This window comes from Rhineura floridana, chromosome 8 (assembly GCF_030035675.1).
Source record: "Rhineura floridana isolate rRhiFlo1 chromosome 8, rRhiFlo1.hap2, whole genome shotgun sequence".
Classification (NCBI taxonomy): domain Eukaryota; kingdom Metazoa; phylum Chordata; class Lepidosauria; order Squamata; family Rhineuridae; genus Rhineura; species Rhineura floridana.
This window is the reverse complement of record NC_084487.1, coordinates 117,710,367-117,725,806: the sequence shown is the minus strand read 5'-3', so window position 1 is coordinate 117,725,806 and position 15,440 is coordinate 117,710,367. Positions and strand designations below refer to the sequence as shown.

Here is a 15,440-nt window from a genome sequence, read left to right as displayed (position 1 = left end):
TGTCAGAAATGTTTGCTCTTGGATACTTCCTGGGTGTGTGTAGAGCTTGGAAGATTACTTTTAAAAAGTAATACATTTCAGTTACAGTTAAATGGCCCAAAAAGTAGTAATTGGTGTTACAGTTGCTCTGATAGTAACTGATTACTTTACTTTTATGCAAAAGTAATCATTACAATTACATTTTAGTTACTTTAAAAAAATGCCTATAAGGTGCTGGCCTTGGGTTCTGCACATCTAAGTAACCTAAAACAACGTTAAAAATAAGCACGCACACACAGAGGGTAGTAGAATAAAAAAATTATCTGTAAGATTAACAGAATGGCATAACAGAATCTCACATCCCCCCACCCCACCCCCAGCAATGATGATACCCCAACACACATATAATTCACTTGAAATCCAATTTTACACTTGAAATGCTGCTTTTACAATACATTTCTGTTATGTCTCTAAAGAACAGGATGCTCAAAAGAGCACGTCAGACAAGGAATGTCTTTTTACAGATTATGTTGCCACCAGTACTGAACAGGCATTCTACTGCAGCACTTGAAGGCATGCCTTGCAAAAAACAACGCAGCACCCCTTTCAACTAAAACACATTTTGATCAATACGGCAATCCCCTTATCATCAAAGAAAAATGCAAACGCTAGTACTTTACTAGTTGCCTTTGTAATTTTTTTTGTCAACAGTATAATTTAGAGGTAACTTAATTCTGTACATACTTGCCAGGAAGTAAGCCCCATTGAACTCATTGGGTAGACATGTATGCACAATTGAACTGTCAGAAGCAGCACTTAAGAGACATAACATAGGTAAACAGAAAATGCACGTATCAAAAGTAATCCACCAGCATAAACGTTATCCCTTCTCCTGCAATTAAAAATGTGGTCTTGCCCAGCATGTAGTGAAACTATGGAATTTGCTCCCACAAGAAGTAGTGATGGGCACCAACTTGGATGGCTTTAAAAGAGGATTAGAAAAATTCATGGAGGATAAAGCTATCAGCGGCACCTAGCCATGATGGCTATGTTCTACTTCCACTGTCAGAGACAGCATGCTTCTGAATCAGTTGCTGGAAATATAAGTGAGGAGAGTGCTGTTCGTACACTCAGGTCTTGCTTATGCGCTTCCCTTTAGGGCATCTGATTGGCCACTGTGAGAACAGGATGCTAGGCTAGATCGGCCACTGGTTGGATCCAGCAGGTTCTTCTTATGTTCTTATATGTATTGCAACAAACAACAAAAGTTACTTGCGGGGCCTTACAGATCAGGTATAGCCAACATGGTGCTCTCCAGATGCTGTAGGACTACAATCTCCATCATCCCTGATAATTTGTTATGTTGTCACGATGCTGAAGTTGGTTCCTAATTCCCAGTTCCTTATTTGCTTGAAAGTTCAAAACAGTAAAAAACAATAAAAGTTCACAGCTACAACTCCATAGGAAAGTTAACATGTCTCTGAACCCCAACATATATGTTGGGGTACCCCATATCATATATATCACTCTGATCTGGGGACTCTCCCTGTCAAGAATAACAAATTTATTCAATCAAAATGATCAGGCTTCTGAAATGCTCATAAATGAATAATGATGTCATAAAATCATAAAAAATAAGTAACTGAGGGGGTCTACCCCAAAATCTGCTCTGGGCTGGGACAAATCATACACCCCAGGAAAGAGGAGGGTGTCCTCTATGAGATGCCAGTACGTCCTGTCTGGCCCACAACTTTTGCTGGGTGCAGGGCAGGGATAAGGGCATCTATGCACAACCAAAATGGACAAAAAGATGCAGAAAAAAAAAAGAAATGGAGGGTGCCCACCCCACAGTCTGCTCTGGGCCAGGACAAATCATACACTCAAGGAAAGGGAAGGATATCTTCTACAAGATGCCAATGCTTCGCACCTGACCCAGAGTTTCTGTTGGATTCAGGACATGCATAAGGGCATCTATGCACAACCAAAGAGACAAAAAGCAAAGCAAAGAATAAATATCCGGGTGTTCACCACAAAATCTTCTCTGGGCCAAGACAAATCAGACACCCCAGAAAATGATAGGGTGTCCTCTATGCTATGCCAGTGCTTACGGCCAGTGCTTATGATCTATGTGGATTTTTTAAAAAATCGTATTGGTCTTCCCTGTTATTTTGTTATAGCTCAGTTATTATTTGATGTTGGTGACTGAAGGATTTCTGATTTCTTGAAGATGTAATTTCATAGATGACACTCTAAAGTATGCATGGATGGCATCTCATAGAACACACTCTCCCAGATGCATGGAAGTATGATATGTGGTGCCCCAAATCATCTTTTAGGATGGGCACTCCAATTTCTTATTTTCTTTCCTCTGCATATTCACTATTTTTCTAATACATATATGCCCTTATCTGTATCATACATACAAAAGAAGCTCTGAACTGGGTGGGAACCCTCTCCTGCATGCATGGATGTATGACTTGTAGTGCCCAAAGCATGTTTTGGGGTGGGAACATGCAGTTCCTTATATTCCAGGCAGGATGCAGTGGCATCTCATTGAGGACACTCTCCCCTTTGCTCAGGTGAATGATGTTTCATGGCCCACAGCAGATTTTGGAGTGGTCACCCCAAATTACATATTTTCTTGTACTTACTCTTCATTTTAGTTCTGCACAGATGACCTTATGAGTGCCCTGCGTCCAGCAGAAACTATAGGCCAGGTGGGAAGTACTGGCAGCTTGTAGAGGCCACCCTCCCCCTTCCTGGGATGTATGATTTGTCCTGACAGCAGGGGTGTAGTGGCCAGGGACTCAGAGAGTCCTAGACCCCTTACTTTTGGGGGAGCTAATATGTTTCCTTGTCCTTTCCTGCTGATTTGAGCGAATCAGAGTGAAAGGAGGTGAGTCACCCACTGAGAAGACTCTTTTCAGTAGCTAATACTCTCCCCTTTTATACTGATCGTCTCCTAGGGACATCAGTTGTTGTGGGAGAAGGCATTAACAAGGACCTCATTCTCAACCCAGGAGCAAAATAAGGGGGGAGGGCAGTCTGGCTGTGGCTGAGACTATCATGAAGGGGCCGTGCACTTCTGAATTGGCCACTATACTACCGCCTGGCACAGTGCAGATTTTTGGGTGGGCACCCCCAGTTTCTTATTGTTTTCTGATATTTTTGTTGCTTTTATCCCTGCCCTGCCCTTATCCCGCCCTGCACCCAGCAAAATCTCTGGGTCACGCAGGACACACTGGCATCTCATAGGGGACACCCTCCCCTTTCCTGGGGAGTATGAGTTGTCGTGGCCCAGAACAGACTGTGGGGTAAGCACATCCAGTTACTTATTTTTTATGATTTTATGACATCATTATGCATTTATGAGCATTTCAGAAGCCTGATAATTTTGATTGAATAAATTTGTTGTTATTCTTGATGGGGAGAGGCCCCAGATCACCACGATATATGGTATGGGGCACCGCAACATATATTTCAGGGTTCAGAGACATGTTAACTTTGGCTTGGAGTTACTGTAGCTGTAATTTTTTAGTGTTTTTAACTTTCAAGCAAATAAGGAACTGGGAACTAGGAACCAACTTCAGTGTCATTTAGGGTTGCCAGGTTCTTGGCCTGAGACTGATCCTGTATCTTTAGGAGAAGAGAAAGTCAGCCAAGTGCAGGTGTTCTTGCAACCCTGTAATGGGAAAAACCACAAGGTGGAATTCTCCCTCCTCCCTCCACAACTTTTAAAGATACAGAAGACCTCTTGGTTGCCAGGCCCGTCCTCCAAGAGATCTTCTGTATCTTTAAAAGTCGGGGAGGGGGGAGGGAGAATTCCACCTTGTGTTTTTCCCATTACAGAGTTGCAAGAACACCTGCACTTGGCTGACCTTCTCTTCTCCTAAAGATACAGGATCAGTCTCAGGCCATGGACCTGGCAACCCTAGTGTCATTATGTTATCTGAGACTGATGGGAGTTGTAGTCCAACAACATCCGGAGGGCACTATGTTGAAGACCCAATTAGATTAAACTTCCCACCTACCCATCTGTTTCAAACACATCCAGAAAAGTAAGTCTCTTAAATTCTATGTCTGACAGAGTGTTCTTTTCAGAGGTAAACATTAATCTGCAATCCTATATATTTATCCATTTAACTCAATGAGGCTTAATTTGGAGTAGACATACATAGGACTGGACTCCACCAGAATACATTTCAGCATTTCAGGGGCTATACTTTATTAATGCTGTACCAACTACAACTACCAACTGCCAGTTATGTACATATATTGTCTCAGCCTAAGCTACCTCACAGGGTTGTTGCAAAGATAAACTGGGGGACAGAATGGCAATGGTCATGGCATTCACAAATCAAAAGTAAATCTGGGGAGGAAGGCACACACAAGTAATAAGATGTCTGACAGAGAGAATGTTAACAGGTGAAGCTTTCCCCATAATTGTATTTTCATACAAAAAAGGCTTACTCCATTTAATTTCTACCTGCCCCACAGCTGTCCATAAGAGCCTGGTCTCCTGCAGTGCCATCCCTAAACTATGCAAAGAACTCAAGTAAAAAAATACAACCACCACAGAATTTGGGCAATTTTCTTTTTAAAAGAACATCTGTAACAGTATGAAATACGACATTCTCAGGCAAACGGAAGTTTTGAGATAGAAGACATAAAAACCCACACGTAAAACCTTGACAAAGAGTGACATTTTCAATTTTTACTCATCATTGTTTTTGCTTATTTATTGCCTTGGGCCAGTCCCTAACTCTCAGCCTAACCTACCTCACAGGGCTGTTGTGAAGATACAGAAGGCAGAATTAAAATGGGGAAAAAGGAAACTAAGGCTGCAATGCAATACATGTCTACTCAGAAGTAAGCTTCATTGGGTTTAATGGGACTTGTAAGTGTGTACACAATACACACTTGCCTGGGAGTAAGTCCCATTAAACCCAATGGGACTTACTTCTGAGTAGACAAGTACTGGATTGCAGGTTAGTTATTATATGCATCAAATATTACTTGCCTTAACCAGATTGATGCATCTTTGTACTATAAAGGGTCATATTTTTTCTCTCTCCCGCACCCCACAAATTGGCACAGCTTCAACCAGTCTTTATCTTGCCTAATTATATCCTATACCCAATTTGATTTACCTGGGAGTAAGTTCCATTAAACATAAAGAGACTTCTGAGTAGACTTGTATATATTGTACTGTAAGTCAGCTATACAATAATTTTTAACAAGTGCCTGTTTGAAACTCCTTGCATTTGCCATGGGGAGGAGGATTTGCACAAAAAAAACTGGAAACAGCAGCTCTTTAAGACCACCTGACTGCTTGCTGTTGCAACTTCTGGCTGCTCCTCGATCACCCTGAAGCCGTGGCTCTCTTGCTGGTAACAGAGGAGAGGTGGGGAGGCAGAAGCCACCTTGAGCTTTGCAGGACACGCACACATCCTCGTCTCTCACCTCCGCAGCCAGTTCTTCCTGTCCATTTTTCTGCTGCCTCCTTGCCCTCCGGCTCTTTTCTCCCTCCACTCCTAACCATTTTTATACAATTGTTTTCTCTACCCCGTCTTGCTCTCCCCTTCCTCCCTTGTCGCCTCCTAAACACCCATAGAGCACGAGGGAAGAGCGACACTGCACAGAAGCCCAATTTGAAGCACATGATTTTTATCCACAAATCAGAGGAGCAGAAGACTTTCCCTGCTCCCCCCCCCCCAAGTAACGCCCAAAGTAACTCTGGAAATGTTACAGTCACAGCTCAAAAGTAATGAAGTTACTACTTGTTCTATATATATGAATGAGTACACACACACATATGGTACATGCATAGAAGTACCTCATTCTCAGTTGGGAAAAAGCTGGTGGAAGTAACAGAGAGAAAGTAGTAATTGAGGAGAGAGGTCAACACACCACACTGTGCAAACATTCCATCAAGCACTTCTCATTACTGTAGACAGGAATCACTGATATAGGTATAAGAGGCAACCAGTGTATCATTTTTATATATGGTAAATGCACACCCAGAAAAATGGACAAAAAAAAATAGTAAAATGATAAAATAGACAATTTAAAAGATAATAATCTAAAACAGGGAGCAGAAGAACATAAAATACCATAAGACCAGCTAAAATCAATTAGGTGCCACTGCCAGATCTGTCTGGAGCCTTAAATTTAACAAGCTAGGTATAAGGTGAGCAGCCCTGCACAGAGCATTCCATAATTGGTTGGTAGTGGCGGCTCACCACCTGAAAGGCTCTTTTCCCTGTTGCCCCCTATTTAATGTAGGAGTACTTGGAGCAGAGCTACTAATACAGGACTTAATGCATGGGCAGCTTCAAAATGCCCATGGCAATTAGTGGACTAATTGTACCTGACTTGTGTGCCTGTGACTTCTAGGATTCCTTGGTTGAGGCTGTAGGCATTTTCTCAAAGTAGGGCATTGTTCATATAATTCTTTGCAGAAAGAGCTAAGGACTTGCCGCAGCAGACACTACCAGTGAGAGCAGATCAGGTTGTTTTAATATATATTGCCTGTCTCCTGCTCAGAGTTGTGCTCTTTCATAATAGGGATGGCCAACATTTGTATTTGGGGCAAAGGGCATGGAAAGGAATACTGTATTTCCTTGCAGCCCAACCTTGGAAAGATTTTTCTTTTGCTTAGAAGAAAATGAGGACAAAATGCTTACAAAATGACACCTTGATTCAAATTTGGTAAGGTCACTGAGAGCCAGGTTGAATGATTTCAGACTATGGTCTATCTCATGTAGCCAGTTCTGCCTTAAAATGTTTGTATGCGTACAATAACAGAAGCTAGACATCGCCCCATGTCCCTCTTGCAAAAGTTAGGATGATTACACACGGCAGGTTCTTTCCTCTGGTGGATCCATGTTTGTGAGAGACATAGTATTTTTTATCATCATCATCATCCATCATATTTAATTTTAGGAATCTTGCCAACATTTTTTGTTCACTAGGCTATTAGCTGATATTGATATAGTTTTGAGCGTCCTCACAGTTGATTGTGAGGAACACTCAGTTGAATGTAAACTTAGTAAGGTTCAATTTTTTATGTATTAAAAAAAAAGATGTACTGTAGAGGCAGGATAGATTAGATAGAGATCCACATTTTGGCACTGAAAAGCTGTAAAAATGTCCTTATTTCCACCCCAGGGCCCGGAAATAGAGCCTTTGACTCAAGAAAAGACAAAATACGTGTTAAAGTTTTACAAGTTGCAAGAAAATCCTGTGTTTCGTTCCTCAAGAAAAGAAGTCATAAAATCTCTAGGTAGAGTTCTTTGCATGGGGGAAAAGACTGTGCATTTCTTAGATCAGTTTAGCTTTGCATGAGTCTGCTAAGGAGTTTAATTTTTCATACCCTTCATTAAAAAGGACCACAGGGAGGAGCAAGTATGAGCCAGCAAAGCTTTAAATATGTTGCAGATGTGCTCACAGTGTGGTTTGGGGACCAGAGTCAGAAATCATTTGGCTAGAGAGCTGACTGACTCTTGCATTAGTTTCCTGTGAAAATCTCTTCCTAACATGAGCTAGTTCCTCTCTGTTACATGTAGGAAAGGGTCACATGGGATCCATTTTTTGTATGATGTACTTTGAAGGAACCATGATTGCAGGAGCAGACATTGTGTTTCATAAACTAATTGAAAATGTACAGTGACTCCAAGGAGCTTTGAAAGTGAGTCACAATCTCAACAATGGCCTTCAACTTTACCAGTCCTGGGAGGCACCTTTTCCCCAACCAGCAAGACAGGATTTTAATTTTTCAATATTACTGCTACTAATCTTGCCATTTCTCCATGGAGATAAGCACTCTGTACATGGTTCTGTTCCCCCCACCCCCAACATTATGAGACAGGCTGTGCTGGGAGATATTGATTGGCTCAAGGTCACTCAGACAGTTTTATGGTTGACACTAATAAATTGTTTTTTCTTTATATAATCTAGCTAGCTATTAACCTTTTCTGTTTTTCTCTCTCCTTTCACACTTCCTCTCTTTCCCCCTCCCCTCTTTCTCAAACCTAATTTGTAGGCTTACCAGGTACACATCCAATTCCTATGGTGGAAAATCAACCTAGCATGCACCCTCCTTCACCAAGTTTTAGATGTAACATCTGAGGTGAGTACAGAGGATTCTTCATACATAAGGGCATTTCATGCCACTTCCCACCCACCCCCTTTTTTTTGTAAGGGAGAGAATTGTGTGAAAACTGAGTGATGACTGTGCAAACAGGCCTCCACATGAAGCATCTATGTCATAATTCCATGGGAGTGCAGTGGTGATGTGAACTTGTTCCTACAGTATGGGAACTGGGCCCTAATCTGTTTTCTTATAAAAACTGTATTATTACCAATTTAACAAAATAGCCTTGACTCCAGATTCTAAAATACCCTCAGCTGGAATTCTGCCCTTCTAATGGCGGGAAAATCCACTGAGAGTAAATTTTCCTTGCATAGGAGGTTTGCCTTAATTGTAAAATGCCACCGTATGTAAACTACTCACCTAGGAGGCTTGATGTTTTGCTGCCCTTAACGGTACCTGCAAACAAAACTTGGGTCTTTGGCTCCAGAGTTGATTAAGAAGGAGCATGTAAATGTGAACTTTATTAAGCTATATTTATAGCAATGTCTGAGGCAGGGCCTCTTGGAAAAAACTCTTCCAGTGCTAAAGCAGGGGTTCCTAAATTGTGGTCCATGAACTTCTTTTAGGTAGTCTGCAACATGTCCATATGAAATATTCATATTAAATTTTAATTGTATTTTTATTTCTGCTTTTATTTCTTAGATTTTTTTATTGTACTACCATTCGAATGGTACCACTAACAGTAATACCATTTGAATTCTATGGAATGCAAACTGTAATACTATTGTCAATTCCGTATCGTCAGGGGTCTGTTGACATCAACTCCAGGAAATGGAGTTTTAGACCCTTCGGAGGCCCACTGTGAATTGTTTGCAAGGCACTTTGAGGGTAAAGTTGCTCGCCTCCATAGCAGTCGTGATGCCCCCTCTACATCTACTGTAGTCCCCAATGAGGTGTCCAGTGCGACATCTGCTGCAACTTCTTGGGAACGGTGTCAGTTGATGCGGCCTGATGACGTGGACAAGGTGCTTGTGATGATACAGCCAGCAATGTGTCCTCTCGATCCTTGCCCTTCTTGGCTTATTAAAGCTTGCCGAGCGGGTCTGACCGAATGGATCCAGGGTGTGGTCAATGCATCACTGCGAGAGGGAGTGGTTCCAACTGCCTTGAAAGAGGTGGTGATCCGACCACTCCTGAAAAAGCCCACCCTGGACCCATAGGTCTGTGACGACTACCGACCGGTTGCAAACACCCCCTTCTTAGGGAAGGTGATTGAGAGGGTTGTGGCTCAGCAACTGCAAGTACTCTTGGATGAAACAGATTATCTTGATCCATCCCAGTCTGGGTTCAGGCCTGGTTATGGGACTGAATCGGCCTTGGTCGCTGTCAGGCCCAGGATGTGACTCAGGAACCAGACCAACGGCTGTAGTTAATTCGTGTTTTATTAGGGTAATGTCCAAACAAAGACTGCGTTTTCTCATGAAGCAATACAGGGATACAGGTCCTGCGGCATTGGGAGAAAGTTGACAGAGCAAGGGACTTCTTCCCGCCTGTTCTTTAAGAAGGGGCCAAACGGGCGCGCAATCTTTCACTCCTCCTTAACTGCCCCTCAGGTACTGCCTGCCTTCCCCCCCTTCTCTCCTGTCTTTTCAGCTGTCTGCGTGTGCGCGGTGAGGGGGGAAGCATCACCCCCTCCTCTTCTGAAGTTTCCGATTCCAGGATGGGGGATAGGGGAGGGGCTGATGGTAAACTGCCTCCCCGCTTTTCGGCTGTGAGCAGCCCTCCCTCTTCCCCCTCTTGCTCTGAGCCTGAAAGAGGGGGAGGCGTGAGAATGTCCAGGGAGGGCTCAGGCTCCCCGTTGCTAAGCGACCTTATCACTGGCAGTTCCTCTGTTTCGTCTTCGCTCCAAAGGGGGGAAGTTCCTCCCCCTTCCCTCTGCCATCCATCCGAATACTCTTCTCCCAACTGTCCGGGATCCAGCTCCCCGGGATTGGGATCCCAGCTCTGCCTTCCGACAGTCGCCCTGATGGATGACCTTTATCGGGAGAAGGACAGGGGGAGTGCAACCCTGTTGTTCTTGCTTGATCTCTCAGCTGCTTTTGATACCGTTAACCGTGGTATCCTTCTGGGCCAACTTGGTGAGCTGGGTATTGGAGGCACTGTTTTACAGTGGTTCCGATCCTATCCCCAGGATCGCTCTCAGAGAATAGCATTGGGTGACTGTCTTTCAGCCCCCTGGCAGTTGTGCTATGGGGTGCCGCAGGGTACCATCTTGTCCCCAATGCTGTTTAACATCTATATGAAGCCCTTGGGAGCAGTCATCAGGAGCTTTGGGGCAAGGTGTCAGCAGTATGCTGATGATACCCAGCTCTATTTCTCTGTAACATCTGAATCAGGAGAGGCCGTGCAAGCCCTTGACCGGTGCCTAGACTAAGAGGTGGGCTGGATGAGGACCAATAAACTGAGTCTGAATCCTAGCAAGATGGAGGCGCTGTGGGTTGGTGGTTCCCGAGTTTGGATATTTGGTCAGTTGCCTGCTTTGGATGGGGTCGTACTCCCTCTGAAAGAGCAGGTCCGTAGCCTGGGGGTGCTCCTGGATCGATCTTTGTCGCTAGAGGCCCAGGTGACCTCAGTGGCTAGGAGTGCCTTTCACCAGCTTCAGCTGGTGAGACAGCTGCAGCCGTTTCTGGACCAGGATAGCCTGACCACTGTTGTCTACGCACTGGTAACCTCTAGGCTTGATTACTGTAATGCGCTCTATGTGGGGCTGCCCTTGAGGTTAGTCCGGAAGCTGCAGCTGGTGCAAAATGCAGCGGCGAGACTGCTCCCTGGAGCAGGGTATCACCAACATGTCACACCGCTGCTGAAAGAATTGCACTGGCTGCCCATTTGCTACCGGGCCAAGTTCAGGGTTCTAGTTTTAGCATACAAAGCCCTATATAGCTCGGGACCAGGATATGTGAAAGACCATCTTACCCCTTACATACCCAGTCGATCACTGCGCTCTGCAGGTGAGGGCCTGCTGCAGATACCATCTTATCAGGAGGTTCGTTCTGCACAATATAGGAAACGGACCTTTAGTGTGGCGGCACCTACCCTGTGGAATTCCCTCCCTTTGAATATTAGGCAGGCGCCATCTCTGCTATCTTTTCGGTGCCTTTTGAAGACTTTCCACTTTCAACAAGCCTTTTCAGTTGGGACCTATCCCAGTCTGCATCTGTGTCAGAATTGTTTAATATGTTTTTTAATAATGTTTTTACAACTTTTCAAAAGTTGTTGTTTTTTTAAAAATGTTTTTAATGCTGTTTTGCTTTAATGTATTTTAAGATCTGTTTTTATGATGTTTTAAAGTGTTTTAGTGCTTTGTTTGCCGCCCTGGGCTCCTGCTGGGAGGAAGGGTGGGATACAAATTAAATGAATGAATAAATAAATAAATAATACTATAAAATACAATATAAGAAATAAAAGAAGCAACAAAAATACAATTAAAAACCATACAGCGTCTAGTACAATGCATGACAATTGCTACAACAGGCAGAAAAAATCATTGTGGTCCACGAAGACCATCAGTAATTTTCAAGTGGTGTGTGTGTGTGTGTGTGTGTGTGTGTTTGGGAACCACTGTTCTTAAGCACTGTTCTTCAACCTTGGGTCCCCAGATGTTGGATTACAACTCCCAACAATCCCACCCAGGTTAGCCAAAGGCCAAGGATGATGGGAGTTGTAGTTGAACAACATCTGGGGACCCAAGTTTGAAGAACAGTGTTCTAGAGCACAATCCTCAGCTTACAGATAACCATTATACCACACATCTCCACCTGATGTGTTGTAACATTCCCCTTTGCCATTTACAGGATGATAGCAACCTTGGGGTGAGAGAGCAAACCCCCAGATAATTTGGTCATCTAGGCTTTCAAGAAGTTTTGAAGCAGAATTCTTTTCTCAGTCTATCCCATTCTGCTGTTTCATGGCTCCCTGAAGCCTGATTAGTTTGAAGATACCTCAAGGCAGCTAGGAAATACAGTAAAAATAACAATAAAACAACAAGAAAGCAGATTAAAAAAACAATCAGTAATGACAAAGAGTCTTCTCATACCTTAAAGTCTAACAAATTTAGTACTGCATAAGCTTTTCTGGACTCAACTCACTTTGACAGATGCGTGAAGTGAAATCTTAACTGGCAGCTATAAAAAAGAGAAAATTGTAAGGTGGGCAGACAATGGCAATGAGATGCAAAAGTTACAATCAGTGATAATTAGAACTTAAATGTATGCTGAATAGACACACTTTTTACTCTAGCAGACTGGTGATAATTTACTCACTACATTCACAAGTAACAGTAATAGGTAACACATGTTGTGCGATAAAAATCATTTGTCTCAATTTCAAAGCTGGTGCCAGGCATGACTGGGCCATTGGGCACCAGCCTGCCCTGGGCCAGCAGCACCATACAACCCACAGCTGCTCCTGATACAGGCAGCATGCAGCTTAAATAGGCCCACTTGCCCCATCTATCTGTCTGTATGCATGCCATGCATGCTGTGCACACACCCCTGCCATCAACCAAGATGGCAAGTGGGGCATCAACCTCTTTGGAATGCCCCCACTGTCATCTTGGGTGATGGCAGGCATGGACGCACAGTGCAAGTGGTGTACACACTGATGCACTAACGTGACAGGTAGGTGGGGTGGGTGGTCATATAGAAGCCCGCACTGCCGGTATCAGTGTGCGTGCACTTGGGAACTCTGTTCTGCATTCCACAGCAGCTTTGGGTGACATGAGTGACAGCACCCCTCTGGGCTGCAACCTGGATGCTCACTGGCACCGGGCCTGCTCAGTTTAACCCACAAGTGATGACATTAAACTTCTTGATAAACTTCAGTTTCACACTGTATTCCTCCTTTGTTCCAGAACTCCCACCTTAAGGATAGTTGCAGAGTTTCCTTAGAGATTGAGCTGTTCTTCTACTGATTTATGGATCTTGCCATTTCTGATGTCAGATTTGTGTCTCTTTATTCTTTTGCATAAAGATTGGCCTGTCTGGCCTATATAGAATGCAGAAAGGCATTGTTGGCAGATGATTGCAAAAATCACATTGGAAGATGAGGTTGTAAATTAAACCCTGATGTTGTGGATTGCATTATTTGGTCCTGTTATGTTGACAAAGTAGAAATGGGGGCAGAGTTGGCTCAGAGTCTGCCACAGGGTCTGGTCCCTGTGTCTGAATCTCTGTTGTGTGATTTGTGGTTGGTGAGTATGTAGACAAGGACCAGTCTGCCTTTCAAGGCCTGTGAGAGCAAAGTGTCATCGTCCATGATGGGCTATAGATTATTGATAATTTGTTTGAGTAGTTACAGCTGAGAATTATAAGTGGCAACAAGTAGCGATCTGTCATTTTCTCTTTTAGGTTGTCCTGTAATAGATTATTCCTAGTCACCAATCTGACCATGTTGATCTGTTCCCCTGCCCCCTACATTGGTGGGTTTTGTAGTCCGAGGAATACCTGATATAAATTCTTAAATTGCTCCTGTCAGATGTGTCTGAACAGATGAGATTGTATCATAGGGCTTGGCTGTAGACAATGGATTTTGTGGTGTGTTCTGGGTGAAAGCATGTGGGTGGAAGCAAGTATGTGAAGTGGTCAGTGAGTTTCCTATATAAGGTGGTGCTAATCTGTCCATTGTACATTAGTGTCCAAAAAGTGAATATCTGATGTGGACTGGTCTAGGCTCAGATTTATGGTGGGGGTGAAAGTTATCAAGTTCTGCTGAAATTGCTCAAGTGCCTCCTGTCCATGAGTTCAGATTACAAAGACATCATCAATACATCTCAGGTAGAGGAAAGGCTTTTGAGAGCAAGAGCTGAGAAATAATTACAATGAGCCAGCAATTAAAAGCTTTAAGAATTAATCAACTAAGAATGAAAGGGATGTCATAAAACCAATCAAATGCCATTGTTTCTATGCTTTAGGAGCAGGTGAAATCTGTCCTGTTCTTTTGAATCAGCCCTGCAGACCCTTTAAAACTATTCTAACCATATACAGAGGCTTTTAATGTTTCACACTCCTTTATCTGTAATTCTCCTATGTTCTGTATGTGTGTCAGGTTTGTCATTAAATATTAAACATTTAATTAGCAGTGCAGGAAACGAGGCTCTGTCACTTTGAAAACATCTTCCTTCACTGCAGTTCTTAAAGCAGCTCAGTATGTAATATGCTATTCTGGCAATTTGACATACAACTAGTTGGTAAACGGCTTGAACTGCCAAGTGGCAAGGAGAATTTTACTTGCTCCTTAGATTTCTGATCAAAGGCAGAAGTATGGTAAGTTTTTCCTTTGGCAGATCAACACAGATGACCAGTTTACCAGGTGGTTACATCTGCACCATTTTAAGTTATTATTATTATTATCATTATCATCATCATTATCATTATTATAAATTTATATATACCCCGCCTTTCGGGGTGTAATTTACCATTTGGCAAATTATCATCTGTATTCACTTCATGCTGTGACACTTCATAGAAAAAAATATCCACATGTTCTGAGCTGACAGGATTATTAATAACAGTATAAGAGTCAAGCCAAGTTTTATTTGTTAAAAACATTAGGGGGGTGGTTGTGAGAGGCAGTGTGGTGTAGTGGTTAAGGTCCTAGACTACAACCTGGGAGACCAGTGTTCGAATCCCCACACAGCCATGAAGCTCACTGGGTGACCTTGGGCCAGTCACTGCCTCTCAGCCTCAGAGGAAGGCAATGGTAAACCCCCTCTGAATACCACTTACCATGAAAACACTATTCATAGGGTTGCCATAAGTCGGGATCGACTTGAAGGCAGTACATCATCATCATCATGTTTTATTGTTTTGTTTTTATACTATGGTATATTAACTTTTGTTTTGAACAATGTCGTAAGTCACTTGGAGACCTTTGGGTAACAAAGCAACTAATAAATCTAATTAATAATAATAGTAGTAGTAATACAAATATGGGTGGTAGGGAGAAGTAATTTTATTTACACTTCAGCTAATAGGCTCTAATATGAAACAAACATGAGATGAGACAGCCTGTATCTGCAACCTGGCGATGGTGTAATTGTGAATATAGCATTGCTCTGCCTAATTATAAACTTGTATACTTCTGTAAATTTAGGGAGTCTGTTTAATTCTGGGAGAACCACAACAAACAAAGTGCAACAAAAATGAGATTAATAAATAAATAAAAAGGAACTGGAAACAGACACAAAAGTCAGAAGTGTAGATAAGAAATAGGTTTATTGACCCAACATGTTTCAGACACTACTGGTCCTTCTTCAGGGATATCTAAAATATTTAAAAAATAATAATTGCAAACTGCAAATTGCAAA

At 42.8% G+C, this 15,440-nt stretch overlaps 1 protein-coding gene across 1 annotated transcript in view; it reads left to right on the top strand.

The window, feature by feature from the left end:
- Positions 1-3,942: 3,942 nt before the first annotated feature.
- The window catches only part of RASSF8 (Ras association domain family member 8), a 148,608-nt gene continuing 137,110 nt past the window's right edge, over positions 3,943-15,440 (top strand). The window contains exons 1-2 of the mRNA XM_061582229.1: positions 3,943-4,037; positions 8,024-8,110. The gene's annotated coding sequence lies outside the window, so the exon portion shown is untranslated. The remainder of the gene's footprint in view (positions 4,038-8,023; positions 8,111-15,440) is intronic.